Below are 19,675 nucleotides of genomic sequence, written 5' to 3'. Positions count from 1 at the left end.
CAAGGGAAGGAGGATACGCGGCGGACGCTTGGGCGTGGGACCGGCGCGGCCTCGCGGGCGGCGGTGGGGGCGCATCCCGAGCGCGGGAGCGCCCGCTCTCTCCCAGCAGGAATGCGTGTTTAATTTTTTTTTCGGAGAAAAAATGGCGCTGGGGTGTGGGATTCGATCCCTGGTCACAGACTAAAAAGTTTAGGAAAAAGAGAAAGATCTACGCATCCTTCTCGAAACTACCGATGCTGCTTGGGTCACAACTCTGCATTGCAACGGGTTCATGATGGCTACCGAATGCTATAACAAGTCTCATACTGAAACAGAACAACAGAGAACAGCATAAGAGGTTAACTGAATCTCCAATCAAACGGATTAGTCATGTGGTGACATTGCTTTGAGAACACTGAAAATATGGTAACATTGCTTTGAGAACACTGAAAACTCCACTTCTAGCCGGTCATCGAATGTATTTGTTATTTTTTTGGATGGAGTGCGGCCATCAAATTTTAATCTTCATTGGCAGCATCGATCATGCACAATTGCACATGATGCTGCATGCCTGCATGCATGGTAGTCTAGAACTGAAGCCCGATTAACCAGTTGCCCAGTAATTTGCATTATTAATTTAAATTTTGTCGAATGCTTGCTAGATAAAAAAAAACTGAATCAGTAAAGAGGGGGCAATGTCCACTGACCTTGAAGAAGCACCCGTGAATTTGTGACATGATCCAACATGGCAAGCTGTCTCTCGATCAATTGGCACTTAGCGATGGATTGGAGATCAGCAACGACAAGCATAGCTTGCACACCAACTCACGGTGTTAGCTATGTCGGGATAGACGAGGCACCAGACCACGTCTTAGGACATCGACAATACCTGCCGCTCGGTAGGGCAGGTCGGGCGGTGTTTCCGGCAAGCTTGGAGGCGGTGGCGCATCCGGCGGCGTCGCGACCAGTGGCGTCGAGGGGCGTGGGCGTGATCGTGATTGATCGGGATATCTTTTTTCCACGCGTGCGTGATTGTGGGTAGGGGTTGCGGGCTTGTGGCTTTGGGTGGAGGGGAGATACGTGCGTGATTGTGATTGACGAGAATTTTTTTTCCCGCTCGTGCGTGATTTCGGGGAGGGGTTGCGGCCTTGCGGGGGAGGAGAGCGGAGACGCGTGCGACGGCGATTTTGTTTCCACCTGATTGTGTGTTGAAGCCTGGAGGGTGGGGAGATCCAAATAACGTTCCCCATTGGATCGAGTTGAAGCCTGTGAGAGAGTATTAGGAGCCATAGATTTTAATGATGTTAAAATCTTAGATGCAATTTCATTGGTGCACAATGATTGGCTCCATCAGCGGGGGACGTATTGTTTGGTGTAATTAAATAGTTTGGATTGGTCCCTTATAGTAGAGATAAAACATCTAATAAAAGAAACATCGTCTTCTAAATATAGGAAATAAATATTGCTCTACTATCCCTAAGAGCAACTCCACCAAATTAAGAAAACAATCTTCTTTCCCTAAAACCTGTCATACAGGGGAATAGCTCTAGCAGATCACTTTTCTCAATCTCTACTGTAATGGACCAATTCAAATTATTTTAGGTCCACCCAAGATTGCGTCTCCCACTGAGAAAGTCCAACCATTGTGTACCAATAAAATCGCACATAGAATTTCAACATCATCTCTACTATAATGGACCAATCCAAATTATTTTAGGTCCACCCAAGATCGCGTCCCCCGCTGAGAGAGTCCAACCATTGTGCACCAATAAAATTACACCCAGAATTTCAACATCATTAAAATATATGGCTCATAATTCTCCCTCACAGGCCTCAAACTCAATCAAACGGGCAGTGTTATCTGGATCATTCCCAGGCTTCAATGCTGCTGCCGCCCACCCTCCCTCGGACGCACGCCCTCCATCAACCCCCAATCCATGTCCGCGGCCAGGGCTTGATCCCTACCGCAGGTTGATTTTTTCCGAAAAATATGAAACATCCTTCCTCTCTCCAACTGTCGCTTCGTCCTTTTTATCGAGCCTTTTATCTGTGTGCCATTATAAAAGATAAAAAATACCTATGTACCATTGAAAATTTCAAAAGTTCTCCTGTGCCCTTGCACGAAACTTCTTTTACCTATGTGCCACTTCAGTCTATTTTTTCTATAACAGCTGAAAAGACGCTTTTGCCCTCAGTTGAAGAATGCATTAAAAAATTTTCATTCTTTCCTCGTGGCACTGTAACATCATGTGTTGCTTAAAAAAACATTTTTTCCCCTCTGGAGAGCTTGTGTGTGCACATGAAACAGAAGCTCATCGGACGCGTCTCTTGCTCCGAGGAGGATCACTGGCAAGAAGCACGCGAGGATCTCTGCTGCTTGGCCCGTTGTGCGGCTCGGCCTCGCGGCTTGCCCTTCGACGCGCTCGTGGATGCGCTGCGCCCAGCCCTCAAGCGCGCCCACGCGGGGGACATGGACCCGCTCGCCCGCGCGCGTGATTCAGATGCGCCTGGCCGGCGGCCATGCCCCGCCCGCCTCGCCCATGCGGCAGCCACGGGCCTCGCCCGCGCGCGGCCTGCAAGCGCGCCTACGTGTCGGTCGCGCCCCGCCTCTCACCCAGAGTCGCGTGCGCGGGACCTCGCCGCCGCCCTGATGCGCCCCTCCCGCCGCTCTGCCTCCCTGCTATCTAGGGTTTTGGCGTGGGTGCTCGATTGGAGTTGATTAGTCGAAGTCTCGATGGGAAGCATAGAGGTACACCGTACACGTCCTGAACTGGATAGAGTCGTGGGCAAAAGGGTCATTTCGTGTCTAGTATGGCCCCGAGCTCCGTTAAAACTAAGCGGCAGTGGACGGTAGTGGCACGCAGGTAAAAGAACTTTCAGACGATGCTCCGTTAAAACTAAGCGGCAGTGGACGGTAGTGGCACGCAGGTAAAAGAACTTTCAGATGATGGTAGTGGAGAACTTTTCAAATTTTCAATGGTACAGCGGTAATTATGATCTTTTATAATTGCACACGATCCTCTTTTTTATCCACTAGAGCGACTTCCGCCGCGTACCTCTGCACTTCCGCCGCCGCCTTGGTCCCTACTTCGGTGAGCTCCCCAGCTCCGGCGGCCACCTCCGGCTATCCGGCGATGGCCGGATCTGGTGGATCTGCTTCTCCTCTTCCTCCCCACCCCGTTCTTCTTCCTTATCAATGGCCGCGCGGGACCGCCCCGACGACCTGCGCGCGCGCCGCGACGGCATCGTCAACCGCCTCTACACCGCCACTGCCGGCTGTACCAACTGCGTCGGGCGTCCGCCACCTGTTGCCGCTTTAGCGGCGGCGGGGCTGGATGAGCCGCCTCCTCTCCCCAGGTGTCCCGATCTCGTAAGATCCCTTTCCCTGCTCTGTTTTGTGCAATAAAGAGCAAATTCTGCCTGCTTTTTGGCTGTTCATTGCGATTGCTACGGTGAGAATAGCGATTAGGGTTTTGAGGAGGATTATTGGGTGTACAACTTGCTGGCTCATTCGAGGCTGTATCTGGCTGTGGCCTTCGTTCGATCGTTTTGTACGTGCAAGGATTCAATAAGTTCTATTGGGTGTGCGATTTGTTACTTTTTTTTGTTTTAATTGACAAGCCGCTGAATGGGCGCTTACAGTTACAGGTTCAGAACTCCGTCCCAACCCTTTGAAATGAAAAGTTAACAGCAATACATCACTAAAGAATCATAACTACAGTCTAGATGACAGGCACAAAAAAATTGCTTGTTAGTATTGTAGAACCATCGGTCTCCCCACCACCACACTGAATTTGTTTCAGTTATTGTCTCCTTACCTGATGGTTGGTGCAGGGACACACAAGATGCTGCATCGTAGCTGGGTCGGCGTCTCGGCATACGTCTCAAAGTATTTGTTTGGACCATGTGCTTCACCAGTGGGCTGTGCAATGGATTCACAACGCGGATCACTCTGAAGAAGACTCTTTCTGCTGCTACTGTGATGAATCTTGCAATGGAGATTTCCTTGAGGGGTCACTGGTTTGGTACTGTATGTGTTAGCGGCTGGTGCATGTTGATTGTCATAGCAGCTTGGCCAAGGAAACTGGTGATATCTGTGACTTGGGACCATTATTTAAGCGGTTGATTTTATCACATCTTTTAAGGAGCTTCATTGGACAGGTTGGGATTTTGAGTTCTATCACAAATGGGGCTAATGAATTGGCTTCCACTGTCCGAGAGACAATTCGGATTCGTAGTAAAAGGTATAAAATATAATCAAGTCAAGCTATAGAAAGGCACTATGAATTAGTAGATTTCTAGGACCTGCAAAGTTAACCTTTTTTTATACATCCAGTGGATTAATGTTTTTTTCTCCAGCATACTAATGAATTTTCTTTCCATTCAGTCAAATGTATTTTCACTTCACTTCTATCAGATTCCTCATGTAGCTATCATACTAATTAAAACAGTGTAATGAGAAAAGTAAGGAATATACATCAGTAAAAAAATGTATTCAAGTTATATAAAGGCACTATAAATCAGTGTAGAGCGGCCAGGGCGGCGTCTGAGGCGGCGTTGGCGGGGCAGGCCGATTAGGATTAGGGAAGGGTGGGGATGGAGCGGCGGGGGTTGGCGGCGGGTGGTGAGGTCGCCGGCGGCCAGGCGGCGGGGGAGACGAGAGGCGGGCTGGGCTGAACAGTCACAGTCCGCAGGCGCTCTGCTGCATTGATAGAAAGAATCTCAAACGCAAGAAAGGGTAGTTGGTTTTGCTCTTGCTCCTCCAGCAATGGCTAGCAGTTGCCAGATTCACCGATGTACGTGGTCATTGTCATGCTTAGCAAATAGAGATTGTTGGTTTTGCTCTTGCTCCTCTGGCAATGGCTAATAGTTGCCAGATTCACCAATGTACGTGGTCATTGTCATGCTTAGCAAATAGTGTTGGTGATGGCTATAGGCCTCAAGAGAGCGTCAAAATTTTCTGAATTATTGTTTGTATGTGTCGATGTTACTTTCTGCAACCGCTTTATATATAAGTGCTCTTGGGGACTAGAATTTGTACTTTACAACTCTTATTACTTCATGATTCATGATCTAATATGAGGCCATTCACAGGTGTGCTCAAACATGCCTGATGGCCGTGGCCTTGCGCCGACTTCTTCGACAAAGGACGGGATCCATTCCTGTCACCTCACCAGCAATGCTGTTGCTGGTGAGATGCTGCTCCACTGCGCCTACCCAGCGTGCTCATCCAGTGAAGAGTGTTGTTATGCGCTGTAAGTCCCTCTCAACCCAAGTTTTTTTTTTCTTGCTACTACTTTGTGACTCTTAGTAAACCACAGGCTGGAGCTGTGCAACTCATACTGTTCACGTGATATTTTATTCTGTATTGTAGGGGCGTGTTTGGAAAGATGCAATTCAACAAACAGCAGTTCACACCACTTGACAAGTATATGAAGGAGAACGAGAACTCAATTCTAGAGCAAGTACCCATGAACAGACTGATATCGCCAGTTGACGAAAATTTTAACTACTTCACAACTGAATCTGCCAAACAATTTATCCGATCTGGGTATCTAGTAGTCCACTTTGCCAAGATATTGAAGCTGTCTATTTCTGGAGCTTTTGCTGATGGCAATGTCGGGGTCATCTCAGGGCTTAACATACTCGCCTTTCTCAAGCTAGATACAGACTTGTCTAGCGTTCCTGATCGTTATCCTTTGACGTATGCTGGATTCTCATTATTCTTGCACACAAAAATGAGAGATTTACTCAAGAATCAAATGCAAGACGCATGTCTGACGGACTAAGTGAGTTAATCAAGCTTACTTATGATCCCAATGTTCCTGACAATATGGTAATTTACCACATAGAATACTTGTCACTTGAAGCCATTGCTTGTCTTTATATTGAAGCCCACAGGATTTTGAGAAGGCAAATGTCATCTAATGGCGAAGATCGTCTAGCCTATGGTATTATTCTGCACCTGCACGCAATGTTAAGACCTGGTTACTTCAAGCGATGTCCTTTAGACACTATCATTAGTGGATGACTTGGTCAGCAGTTCAACCCGCCTGAGCTGCTGGGGGCCTTTGGTCTGTTTGCACCACCAGGTGCGCAGCCGAACCTCGCGTTGCTGGAAAGGCGTGAAAGGAAAAGGATGTAGAAACTGACAATGAAGGCTTATGGGATGTCATCACCTCTTACTGCGAGTACAAAGCCTCCTCCACCACCTGTTTACGGTGGTGCAGGCAGACCAAAGGCCTCTAGCAGTCCAGGCGGGTTGGCCTGTTGATCAAGCCATCCACTAATGATAGGGTCTAAAACACAGCGCTTGAAGTAATTAGGTCCTAACATTGTGTGTAGGTGCAGAATAATACCATAGGCTAGACGATCTTCGCCAGTAGATGACATTTGTCTTCTCAAAATCCTGTGGGCTTCAATATAAAGGCTAGCAATGACTTCAAGTGACAAGAATTATGTGTGATAAATTAGCATATTGTTAGGAATATTGGGATCATAAGTAAGCTTGATTAACTCCCTTAGTCCGTCATACATGTGTTTTGCTTTTGACTCTTGAGTAAATATCTCATTTTTGCGTGCAAGAACAATGAGAATCCAGCATACGTCAAAGGATAACGATAAGGAACACTAGACAAGTCTGTATCTAGCTTAAGAAAGACGAGTATATTAAGCCCTGAGATGACCTCGACATTGCTATCTGCAAAAGTTCCAGAAATAGACAACTTCAATATCTTGGCAAAGTGGGTTGCTAGATACCCAGATCGGATAAATTGTTTGGCAGATTCAGCTGTGAAGTAGTTGAAATCTTCGTCAACTGGCGATATCAGTCTGTCCATGAGTACTGGCTCTAGAATTGAATTCTCGTTCTCCTTCATATACTTGTCAAATGGTATTTCGAATAAATGGATTTTATGCGGGGTTTTGGCGGTTAAGTTTAGGTGTTAAGGACCGCCAACATAGTTGATATCAAGTTTATAACTTGATGAATGTGTTGCTACTGGTGTAATGCTCTAGAGAAGACTCCTTATACCCAATGTTGATTACGGTGGAAACCTTGAGTGGATTGGTTGGTCTCTGGTTTTTACGTCTCACCTTTAGGAGTTTTTTCACGTAAATCAATGTGTCTATTGTGCATGTGATTGTTAATTTTTGTTGCTGATCTGATGATCAGCATGTTCGCTTGTTTGTTTCAGTTAGCCTAAACCAGCTAGTCAACAGTGTTTTTCTCTCAATAAACCAGCATCAGCCAGCCCAAACCAACCAGCGAACGAGCCGGATGGATGTTCTTCTCATGATTCATCATAAGATGAGGGATTAATTGTGCATTGTCTTTGCTCTTTTATCTCAAAAATTTATCATGATGAGTGCAGCATGTAGCCCTCAGCCAGAAATAGCCCAAATGCAATTTGTATAGAACTCGTGCGGGGCCCAACCTCTACTAGAGGACACACGTGGAGATTGGAGATCACTACAAAGCTTCGGTCAAGCTAGGTGCGGCGAGTCTCTTGTAGGTGGTGTGCGAATCTTTCTGTGGGCAACATATCATGTGTAAACCAATTAACCTGTGTAAATTTGAAAACTACCAATCAGGACCACTAAATATTGATCTAATGGATGGGGTGAGGGGGCTTAAGCGTAAAAAAATCACACCTCTCACCCCATCCATTGGATCATCATCTAGTGGTCCTGATTGCTAGTTTTCAAATTTGTAAAGGTTGGTTAGTTTGCACCTGATACGTTGCCTTTTATGTGGGCCTCCAAACTCGGCCACAGGTCCCATATTTCCCCGGCATTTGGAAGCCCACGCGAACGGGGCTACGGGAATCATCCGATCCGAGTGCTCAGACCGTGTCCATGCGCCGAGCAGTAGGTGGAGTGTGCTTTTTATTGGATTGACATTGCTGTTTTTCTATGGGCCAACCTACCTATGTGTCTGTTAACACCAAAATTTGGTAAGATTCATTAATGGATTCAGTTAAAGAAAGAGCGCAATCAACCGATGGAAAGCTTATCCAGAAGAGACCGAATTCGGGAAGGAATCGTGAAGGACATAGTATCGGCTCTGGCGTAATGAAGATAGACTCTACCAGAAAGGAAATCGTAGTCTTACTTATATAAATTAGATTAGTTCCTTTTTATACAAGAAATGTCTAGTCGTATTCGTTTAGGATTTTGTGTCAACCCAGGGTATAAATATAAGCCTCGGCTATTGTATCTAGGAATCAATCAATACAACATATCTCTTTCGGTATCACGCCATCGCAACTAGGAGTAGGATGTAATGTAGATCCCAACGAGTTCTCAGCAAGACAGGGCTGCATCTAATTGATCTCCAATCTGGTCTTCATTAAATCAGGAGCTCTAGGCTTTAATCACCGGCGCATCGCTGTGGTTTCGTCTAGTTTAACTAGTCATCAATTCTATCACGTCTTGTAAGGCTGCATCTTATGACTTCTTACTTGATTTGATAGAATTATCTCGCCTTGATTAAGATGCATCGGCTCATATCTTATAAATCTGTTGTGTTGCTGTCCTTCAAACTTGATCATATCTTTGTTGATGTCAGATTGTTTCTCTGGCTCATTGTATCTTAATCTTGGCTCTCCGTAGTATGCTTTCAAGAACTCGTTTTATTATAGCAAGATCCATCGACTTGCAATTTTAGTCTATCGCCCTGCTACCAACACTGCATCTTATCGACCTATCTGGTGGTGACGTTAGATTAGATTTTGTTAAGTTCATAAATCTGGTTAAAATAAAACTTGTAATTGTTCGCATGCTACAACCTATCGTCTCCCTAACCGATAGTCGATATGCTTCATATTAAAATACCTTGATATATATGTCCATCAGCTCTTAAGACGATAGCAATGTCTTCTTTTACATATCGGCTATTTCCTTTACTGTCATCGGCTATTGTTTTCCATGATTGAGTCTTACAGCCAATGATACTGTTATTATGTCGATCCTCTACCGAAGGCATCGGCTCCTTAGCCGATTGAGTTTCTGAAAGCATTCAGCATGGAAGCCGATATGATTCATCTTGAGCTAATAACAGTCCTATCATTTGTCAGTTGCAGGATCAAACTAACTGGCACGCCTGTGAACTCAAAACCGACTTGTCCGGCATTGGAGTTAAGAAGATATCTCAGGCTTGTCGTTCAACGATGAGAGATTTCCATCAGCTAAATCCCAATCGGCTGGTGATCGGGATTTTTCGGTGTCAACACTGTCTTCAAGCGCTTGTGCTTGCAGATAATTAACCACATGACATGCTGCAACTGCTTCTCTAGCTTATCCAACTTGGTTCCTGTTTGTTGTAAAAAGAAATCTAGTTCAGGTTGTTTCTCTTGTCAGTGTTTCCTTTTCTTTTCTTATTTATTTATTTTCTTTTCTTTTTTTCTTTTTTTATTTTTAATGTTTTCTTTCCTTGCTTCTATTTATTCTTTCTTTTTTCTTTTTAGTTTTCTATGTTTTTTCATTCTTATTTTATTTTTTCTTTCTTATATTCTCTCATGTTCACGTAGTATACATATGATGTTGTATGATGTTTTTTGTGTTGTTTCACGCAGTATATATTTGATGCTCTATGATATATTTTGTGGTGTTCATATAGTATACATATGATATTCTATGATGTATTTAGTGGCTTGATGAGCGCAAATGAAAAAGCATGAGCAATAAAACCAAGAATCTCTTTCTTTTCCAAATACTTATTTTATTAAGATTAAGTTACGGGGCAAAGAGAAGCGCTTTTGCTACTGAGAAAGCGAATGGTCAGCGCGAGGGTTCGACGACTTAGCCGAGCGTTAGCGAAGTGTCATTCTCATAGCAAGGCGTGTTCAGTAATATACATGTGATGTTCTATGATATATTTTATGGTGTTCGCGTGGTATATATGTGATGCTATATTATATATTCGTGTGATGTTTATGTAGTATATATGTGATGTTATATTATATATTTGTGTGATGTTTATGTAGTATATATGTGATGTTCTATGATGTATTTTGTATTGTTCACGCAGCATACATGTGATGTTCATGTAGTATACATGTGATGTCCTATGATGTATTTTGTTATGTTCAGTAATATAAATGTGATGTTCTATGATGTATTTTTGTAATGTTCACGTGGTATACATTTGATGTCCTATGATGCCTTTTTATGATGTTCACATGGTATACATGTGATATTCTATAATGTATTTTACAATGTTTACATTATATATAAATGAGATGTTCCACAATTATCTTTAAGTGTTCACAAAGAACATCTGAGATGTTCTATGCTATATTTTAGGTTGTCTAAGTAGTGTTCATATGTTGTTCTTTGATGTAATTTATGTTGTTTGGCAATGACTTAAAAATGGGCGTCCGTTTTTAAGCCACAACGCACGCCACCTCCCTCTGTCTCTCCGCACGCTGGCGCCATTAGGTCATCTTCCACCTCTGCTCTCTCACTCTCTCTCTCTCTCCCCGGCGACCAACGAGCGGCGAGCTCCTCCCAGCAACGTCCTCCCTGCGCCCGCGTGAAAGCTCTAGTTTGATTTTGGTTAATTGATGAAACCCTAAGTGCTAACCTAGTTTATCAAAGTGATTATGAGATATGTAGCACTATTCCAAGTGGTGAAGCAAATGAAGATCATGACATGATGATGGTGATTCCATGGTGATGATCAAGTGCTTGGACTTAGAAAAGGAGAAAGGAAAACAAAAGGCTCAAGGCAAAGGTATAAGTGGTAGGAGCCTTTTCATTTTGGTGATCAAGACACTTAGCGAGTGTGATCACATTTAGGTTCGATAGCCGTACTATTAAGAGGGGTGAAACTCGTATCGAAACACAGTTATCAAAGTGCCACTAGATGCTCTAACTCATTGCATATGCATTTAGGATCTAGTAGAGTGCTAACACCCTTGAAAATATTTGTGAAAATATGCTAACACACATGCACAAATGTGATACACATTATGTTTAGCACTTGGGAGCAAGGGTTCAAAACTCCACCGGCGGAGTGTCCGCGCCGTAGAGTGCGGACAGTCTGACGGTGCCACCGGTGCCCTGTACAGAAAAGATAGGGTTTCACAGAGTGCATCGGAAGCTGGTCACACAATGACCGGACGTTGGGGTCCTACGTCCGATCAGTAGTAGCAGTGAGCACGCTGTCTCGGTCTCTTGACCGAATGCTGGCGTGAAGTGTGATCGGACGCTCAGGGCTTACTAGAAACGATCGAACGCTGGGGTCCTGCATCCAGTCACTTCGAAGCAGTGCGTTCAGTCACAACTTAAATGTACGGATGACCGTTGAGATTAGGCGATCCGCGTTTGAAAGAGGAGACACGTGGTGTGCATCGCGCGATCGGACGCTGGGGTACTATGTCTGGTCGATCTGATCGGCGCGTCCGGTCACCCTGTTTTTCAGTGGACTGATGAGCTAATGGCTCTATTTTGTGGGGGCTTCTATTTAAGCCCCATGGCCGGCTCAAGCTCACTCTCTTGGCCATTTGCATTGACATAACAACCTTGTGATCTTAGCCAAAGTCCACCTACTCATCTCCATCATTGATTCATCATCTTTGTGAGATTGTGAGAGAATCCAAGTGCATTGCTTGAGTGATTGCATGTAGAGGCACTTGGTATTCGTGTTTCACTACGGGATTCACTTGTTTTTCTTGGTGGTTGCTGCCACCTAGACAGCTTGAAGCAGCGAGGATCATCGAGCGAAGGTTGGTGATTGTCTCTGGCTCCGATCGCGGTGATTGTGAGGGGTCTTGTGCCTTCCCCGGTGGAGCGCCAAAAGGTAACTCTAGTGGATTGCTCGTGTCATTGAGTTACCTCACTTGTGGGTAGGTTCTTGCGGTGTCCAATTGTGTGGACGAGGTTCGTGCAACACCTCTTAGCCGCCGAACCACCAAGTGTTGGTCGACACAACGGGGACTAGTGTGCCGGCAAGCACGTGAACCTCGGGAGAAAAATTGGTTGTCTCTTGCCCTTTTGTATTCTCCCGATGACTGATTTAGTATTCATCTTGTAATTGGTTCACTCCTCTACACGGCGGTATAATCATCCTACTCACTCATTTATATTCTTACAAACTAGTTGTAGCAAGCTCTTTAGTGTAGCTAGAATTGAGAGCTTGCTTTGTAGTTTAAGTTCATCTAGTGGAGCTCTTTAGTGTAGCAAGTGTGAGAGCTCTTAGTGAGTAGTGACATAGCAAATTATATGTTTAGTGATCATAGCAACTAGAATTGTTGGATAAATGGCTTGCAACCCTTGTAGAGCTAGAGCAAGTTTGCATTTCGCTATTTGTTATACTAATCAAATTGCTCTAGTTGGTTTGTAGATTTTTAAATAGGCTATTCACCCCCCTCTAGCCATATTATGACCTTTCACCGCGTCCCACCACCTCACTGCCACTCGCGCCATGGCCACACCGGCACCCACGTCGAGCTTGCCGGACATGGTGGATCCACCGAGGTAGGCCTTCTCCTCCTCCTCCTCTCGCGTTAAGGTTTTGGTGTGCACCTCTCTTCTTCCCAAATTCTGGCAGGCTTAGAAGGAAAGGGGGTTTGGGGAGGAAGGCCGGGTAGGCGGTGGGAATGGCCGGTGGGCGATTTAGGGGAGCAAGCGGCGATGGAGGCGGCTGGGCCAGGTCGGGGCAGGGGCGCTATGGCCAAGGCGGCGGTGGAGTGGGGGATGGGAAGAAGGTGGCACCGCGGGCAAGCTAGGGTTTCACCAGAGCTCCACGGCTACGGCCGCGGAGCTCCGACGAAACCCTAGCTCGCTGCGGCGAGGTGGTGGTCGGCGGCGTGGGTGAGGGCGCTGGAGTTCAGAAGGAAGAAGACGCTGTGTTTGTTTTTTACGACTACGAAGCACAGTGCAATGTGGCTGTGCATGTGCGCGGCCACGTCCATGTTGTTTTCTCTTATTCCCTCTATTACTTTTGAATACATTTTTTATTTTTTATTTGTTTTTATCTCTTACATAGTTTTTATACTCTATGAAATGTCACGTGGTATATTTTATCTAAAACATTATTCCAGTGAGGGTGGAAGATTTAAATGGTCAAATACGGGTTTATAATGGTATAGTATAGTATTTTATAAATAAGACAAACCATATACTGATATACATGGTGTAGTGACGAGGAATGATTATTTTATACTCACAAAAAAAGAGGAATTATTGTTTTAATTTTTTGATCTTGTGTTCGATCTCTTCCACATATTATTTTTCCTATTTTCTAATTTCTAATATTTTTTGAAATAATTATGTGCGCGAGCTACGTGCTGTGCTTCTCCGTGCGCTAGTTGCGCTAGTAGGTAGGGTGGGTCGCGAATGGAGTGGAAAGTGTTGGGCCATGAGAGCGATGCAAGATGGGCGCATCCCGCATGCAACCAAAAAAAATCATCGGCACCTGGGGCATAATAGCCCCCCTCTAACCCTAGCCCTATGCCCTTGCCTATTCCTAGGGCGGCTCCGAGGCTCCGCTCATAGACTCAGGTCCATCGCCGCTACGTCACGCCGACGCCAATGCCGACGCCGCTGTCGCCACATCAGTCGTGCGCTAGTTGCGCTAGTAGGTAGGGTGGGCCACGAATGGAGTGGAAAGTGTTGGGCCGTGAGAGCGATGCAAGATGGGTCGCATCCCGCATGCAACCAAAAAAATCATGGGCGCCTGGGGCATAACTGCCCCCCTCTAACCCTAGCCCTACGCCCCTGCCTATTCCCGAGGCGGCTCCGCGGCTCCTCCCGCAGACTCAGGTCCGTCGCCGCTACATCACGCCGACACCGACGCCGTCGTCGCCACATCAGCCCCATCATTCAGGCAAGTGCATCTAGATCCGTTGATTTGGGTTGTTCAGACGACTATGAGCGAGGTAGCAAAATAAGGTTATTGGACGTGTCATGGGCGGCGAGAGGCAAGGCGGCGACGGCGCGGGGGCGACCAAAGGCGGGGCTACAGGGGTGGTGGCGGGTGGTGGGTGGCGACCAAAGGCGGGGCCAGATTCACCGATGTACGTGGTCATTGTCATGCTTAGCAAATAGAGATTGTTGGTTTTGCTCTTGCTCCTCTGGCAATGGCTAATAGTTGCCAGATTCACCAATGTACGTGGTCATTGTCATGCTTAGCAAATAGTGTTGGTGATGGCTATAGGCCTCAAGAGAGCGTCAAAATTTTCTGAATTATTGTTTGTATGTGTCGATGTTACTTTCTGCAACCGCTTTATATATAAGTGCTCTTGGGGACTAGAATTTGTACTTTACAACTCTTATTACTTCATGATTCATGATCTAATATGAGGCCATTCACAGGTGTGCTCAAACATGCCTGATGGCCGTGGCCTTGCGCCGACTTCTTCGACAAAGGACGAGATCCATTCCTGTCACCTCACCAGCAATGCTGTTGCTGGTGAGATGCTGCTCAACTACGCCTACCCAGCGTGCTCATCCAGTGAAGAGTGCTGTTATGCGCTGTAAGTCCCTCTCAACCTAAGTTTTTTTTCTTGCTACTACTTTGTGACTCTTAGTAAACTACAGGCTGGAGCTGTGCAACTCATACTGTTCATGTGATATTTTATTCTGTATTGTAGGGGCGTGTTTGAAAAGATGCAATTCAACATACAGCAGTTCACACCACTTGACAAGTATATGAAGGAGAATGAGAACCCAATTCTAGAGCAAGTACCCATGAACAGACTGATATCACCAGTTGACGAAAATGTCAACTACTTCACAACTGAATCTGCCAAACAATTTATCCGATCTGGGTATCTAGCAGTCCACTTTGCCAAGATATTGAAGCTGTCTATTTCTGGAGCTTCGCCGTTCTGGACGGACCCGTGTACCAGTCTCGCCGAGGCCACCGACACAGCGGAGGGGATCATGTCCACCACCTAGACCACAGGGTCCACCTCCAGTGGTTCACCTCGACTTGAGGGCCGCCACAGCCAGACAGGTTCAGCAGCTGTGATTTATAGAGTTTGAGGTTTTGGTTTCCTTCGAGGAGGGATGAGAGAGCAGCTGAAGGTTTCTACATGCCACTGCAGGAAGATTTCTACAATGCTTATCTCAATAGTGGGGCAGTGTTTAGATCTCGGAGAGTCTGTCGGATAAAGTCTATTGTGGCAGCAGTCGGAGAGCACATTCGGCCTTACTTATCATATTTGCCAGGGCTGACAGATTTGATTGGACGAACAGGAATATATGTACCATCTTGGGTCCGGCAGTTTTATGCTTCACTCTTCATTGATCCACATCACAGATTTATTTACTTTGCTTTCAGAGGCAAAGACTATAGAGTGACGAGTGGCAGAGTCAGAGAGATACTGAGGCTATAGGAGCAGCCTATCAAGATGCATGAGGTTTGTTATGGACAGCAGGAGCCTCCCAGGCGTCCTCATGGAGGGTTGGTGCCCCCTACAGATTTAGTGCGACATTGCTTCAAGGAGCCCTTTGGTGAGGGGTCGAGTAGGAACCCTAGTGACTTGACTCCTACAGCGAGAGTGCTAGAGACCATTATCAGGAGGACACTACTTCCCAGGTTGAGATACAGGGAGGGCCTGACTCGCTTACAGCTCTGGCTTCTCAATGCCCTGATGCAGCAGACAGTATTTGATATCTGGGATCTCCTTCTTTCAGAGATGGAGGATACAATAGCTGAGGGATTCAAGGGTCGCAGGCAGCTTCCCTATGCTCACTGGATCACGTTTCTCATCCGCAGAGTAGTGCTTGATAAGCCCCCAGGTATGATGGATGAGTATATAGGTGCCACCACAGAGTTCCCAACTTACAACCTGTCACAGAGGATCAGGCACAGCACTCCTCAGGCACCTAGATAGCCTAGCCGTCGCTCCGACGTGCTAGAGTCCGTAGCTCAGCAGGACGAGATTATCAGAGGGATTGCAGCCACTGAGGAGGAGGAGCTAGAGGCACATCAGGATGTGAGCGAGTATAGTGACAGCTCTGACGACGACTACCAGCCTATTCCTCAGATGCCCCCACGTAGACATGATGCAGAGGCCGGTAGCTCTAGTTCTGCTCCACCTGCTCCATAGATAGACCCCGCTCTCATTGCTATTCTTGAGCGGATGCAACAGACACAGGATAGACAGGCACAGGAGACAGCTGCTACTTTTGCCCCGTTTCAGACTCGACAAGACGAGTTCCAAAGGCAGCAGCAGGCCATGCAGCAGCAGCAGATGCATCAACAACAGATACTCTTGCAGCAGCAGCTTATGGGTTTCATGCAGCACGTAGTGACAGCCCTTGGGGCCCCACAGCCATAGCTTTCGCCCCAGCTTGCTCCGCCTGCCACCACTTCGACGACTCCAGCAGTACAGCCTAGTGGGCTCCAGAGTCAGGGACAGCCTCCAGCTCAGTTTGCTTCACCTCTTGTACAGGTGTCCCAGTGGTTAGCCTCACCCATGGTAGCCCCGCAGTTCACTGCACTTCAGACGGGCTTCACACCAGAGCAGTCTTCCTCGCTATTCATGCCTGACACGTCAGTCTCTAGGAGTCTTGGAGCATCCTTCAGCGAGTTGACCGGCATGCCTACTCCGCCTCATATGCATACCACCGGTCCATCTACAGTAGCTCTAGTCGCAGTGACTACTCAGAGGCTCCCCTCGTCTATCGCCTTGTTAGATCCTACGATAGACATACTAGCAGCTTCACAGGCAGCACCAGCCCCAGCTCAGACCCAGACCGCTTCAACAACACTTCCTGCCATAGAGGGTCAGTTAGTTCAGAGCTCAGGGTCAGATGATGATGGTGCCTAGTTCCAGCTTGCCCCACGTTCTTCAGCGCCCGGCTCGTCTGCTGCAGCCCCACTGACCGACCCCTAGGTTTTGTTGTTTGACGCCAAAGGGGGAGAGGGTTCGAGTATGTAGACTCAGGGGGAGCGTCATTTAGGGGGAGCTAGTTATATAGTATTAGCTTATTATATACATTTGGAGTTTTATTTGTGTGATACACTATTACTTTTGCATTCATGTGTTTACTTTCACACATATTATTCTATCTATGTGATAGTGCTATCTATGTGATTGTGATATATGACATGTGTGCTTTCTACTATGCATGATTTAAATGTCATATCAATTGTGTCATGCTCATTTGCCTTTGCTTCCATGTTTATACTCTGATGCAAATGAGCTATGTTAGTCGTACTCATACTTAATTCACATCCTTTGAGTACATTGAGTTTGCTTGGGTCATATAAGCTTGCCTAACTCTTTTGTTCTTATCGACAAAAGCTTATATGAACCAAGCCCGTCAAAAACCTCACTCACTAACATACTCGAGGTAGTATTATCATCAATCACCAAAAAGGGGGAGATTGAAAGCATCTAGGCCCCTAGTTGGATTTCGGTGATTAATGACAATACAAGATTACTATGACTAACGTGTGTTTTGTAGAGACAAATAAAGTTAGGTCATGGTAATGGAGATCGATTAGGCAATCGAGGTTGTCATGCCCCTATGATGGAAATCATTTCGGTTTTCAAAGGATGGATGACAAGGTTAAGGATGACTAGTTCTAAGTGTCGATTGGAGCTGGAAAGACACTTAGAGTAGTTTAGGACTTTGTTTTTCCTTTGGCCGTACTATTAAGGGGGTATGGACGGGTAGCTTGACCTAGTTGAGTATAGTGAGTTAGGTGTGGTGCACATTTGTTAAAACTAGCTCTAGGTAGCTCCTATGAATGCCTAAGATCCTTTGGAGCAAACTTCATTCACAAATGATCAAGAGTTGGAAGTGAATGGAGGGTAAAATACTGACTGAACGCTGGCTCCAGTGCGACCGGACGCTGGCCGTAGGGTCCGGTCAGTTCATTTGACCGAGGAGAACAAGTCTGGTGTGACCGGACGCTAGAAGGTCAATGTGACCGGACGCTAAGGGCCAGCGTCCAGTCGACTCCAGTAAGGGTCCAGACTTGAGAAAGTATGACCGGACGCGTCCGGTCAGTGCTGACTGGACCCTGAGGGTCCAGTGTCCGGTCGAGTCCAGTAAGCATCCAGTGAGGGTTTCATGCGACCGGACGCGTCCGGTCAGTGGTGATCGGACCCTGCCAGTGTCCGGTCAACACAGTTTCACTGCTTCGCGGGTTGAACTGACCGGGGCGTCCGGTCAACACGATCGGAGCGTCCGATCACCCCGCAGAAGCTCATAACGATTCGTTTTTTAGGCTGCCTTATAAATAGAAGCTCCACTCGTGTGTGGAGTTACTTTTACTCATTCCAACAGCTGAGAAACACGTTTGTGAGTGCCAAGAAGAGCAAGGTCCTAGTGAGGTGTTTGTGATTTGAGAATCCAAGAGTGAAACCTCATTAGTGAATCAAGAGTAGACAAGTGTGCATCCATCTTCTCATTAGGCTTCGCGTGGTCAAGTGAGAGTTCGTGCTTGTTACTCTTGGTGATCGCCATCACCTAGACGGCTTGATGGTGATTGGGAGCTTGGTGATCACCCGGCGGAGTTTGTGGGTGACCCAACTCAAGTTGTGAGCGGTTTTGGGTGATTCGCCGCGACGGAGTGTCGAAGAATCAATCCGTAGAGAGCACTTGATCCTTGCGCGGATCAAGGGGGAGCTACACCCTTGCGCGGGTGCTCCAACGAGGACTAGTGGAGAGTGGCGACTCTCCGATACCTCGGCAAAACATCGCCGCGTTTCTCTCTCTATTTACTTTGAGCATTTACTTTAAGCATTTCAATATTTGTCTTTACATTCATAGAATTGCTATGCTAGAGTAAGTTTGGAACATAAGTTGCAAGTCTTTTGTGCGTTAATTTGATAGAAACACTTTTCTAGGCATAAGGGGTCAATTGGGCTATCCGTAGGGTTTGATTATTGCAAGAGAATTTAGAATTAGCCCAATTCACCCCCCCTCTTGGGCATCTTGATCCTTTCACTCTCAACCTAAGTTTTTTTTTCTTGCTACTACTGTGTGACTCTTAGTAAACTACAGGCTGGAGCTGTGCAACGCGTACTGTTCACGTGATATCTTATTCTGTATTGTAGGGGCGCGTTTGGAAAGATGCAATTCAGCATACAGCAGTTCATACCACTTGACAAGTATATGAAGGAGAACGAGAACTCAATTCTGGAGCCCATACCCATGGACATATCGCCAGTTGACGAAGATTTCAACTACTTCACAGCTGAATCTGCCAAACAATTTATCCGATCTGGGTATCTAGCAGTCCAGTTTGTCAAGATATTGAAGCTGTCTAGCTTTTGCTGATGGCAATGTCGGGGTCATCTCTGGGCTTAACATACTCGCCTTTCTCAAGCTAGATGCATACTTGTCTAGCGTTCCTGATCATTATCCTTTGACGTATGCTGGATTCCCATCGTTCTTGCACGCAAAAATGAGAGAGATTTACTCAAGAGTCAAAAGCAAGGCGCATGTTTGACGGACTAAGGGAGTTAATCAAGCTTACTTATGATCCCAATGTTTCTGACAATATGGTAATTTACCACACAGAATTCTTGTCACTTGAAGTCATTGCTAGCCTTTATATTAAAGCCCACAGGATTTTGAGAAGGCAAATACCATCTACTGGCGAAGATCGTCTAGTCTATGGTATTATTCTACACCTGCACGCAATGTTAGGACCTAGTTACTTCAAGCGTTGTGCTTCAGACCCTATCATTAGTGGATGGCTTGGTCAGCAGGTCAACCCGCCTGG

At 46.2% G+C, this 19,675-nt stretch overlaps 1 long non-coding RNA gene across 1 annotated transcript; it reads left to right on the top strand.

The window, feature by feature from the left end:
• Positions 1–3,026: 3,026 nt before the first annotated feature.
• Positions 3,027–7,061, top strand: LOC136517205 (uncharacterized). Its single transcript, XR_010774243.1, has 4 exons — positions 3,027–3,349; positions 3,814–4,223; positions 5,074–5,234; positions 5,354–7,061. It is a non-coding gene; the product is annotated as an uncharacterized lncRNA (long non-coding RNA).
• The last annotated feature ends 12,614 nt before the right edge of the window (positions 7,062–19,675 follow it).

The sequence above is a fragment of the Miscanthus floridulus genome, chromosome 17 (genome assembly GCF_019320115.1).
Source record: "Miscanthus floridulus cultivar M001 chromosome 17, ASM1932011v1, whole genome shotgun sequence".
In the NCBI taxonomy this organism is placed as follows: Eukaryota; Viridiplantae; Streptophyta; class Magnoliopsida; order Poales; family Poaceae; genus Miscanthus; species Miscanthus floridulus.
The sequence above is the reverse complement of the archived record's forward strand: the minus strand, read 5'-3'. Positions and strand labels throughout refer to the sequence as shown.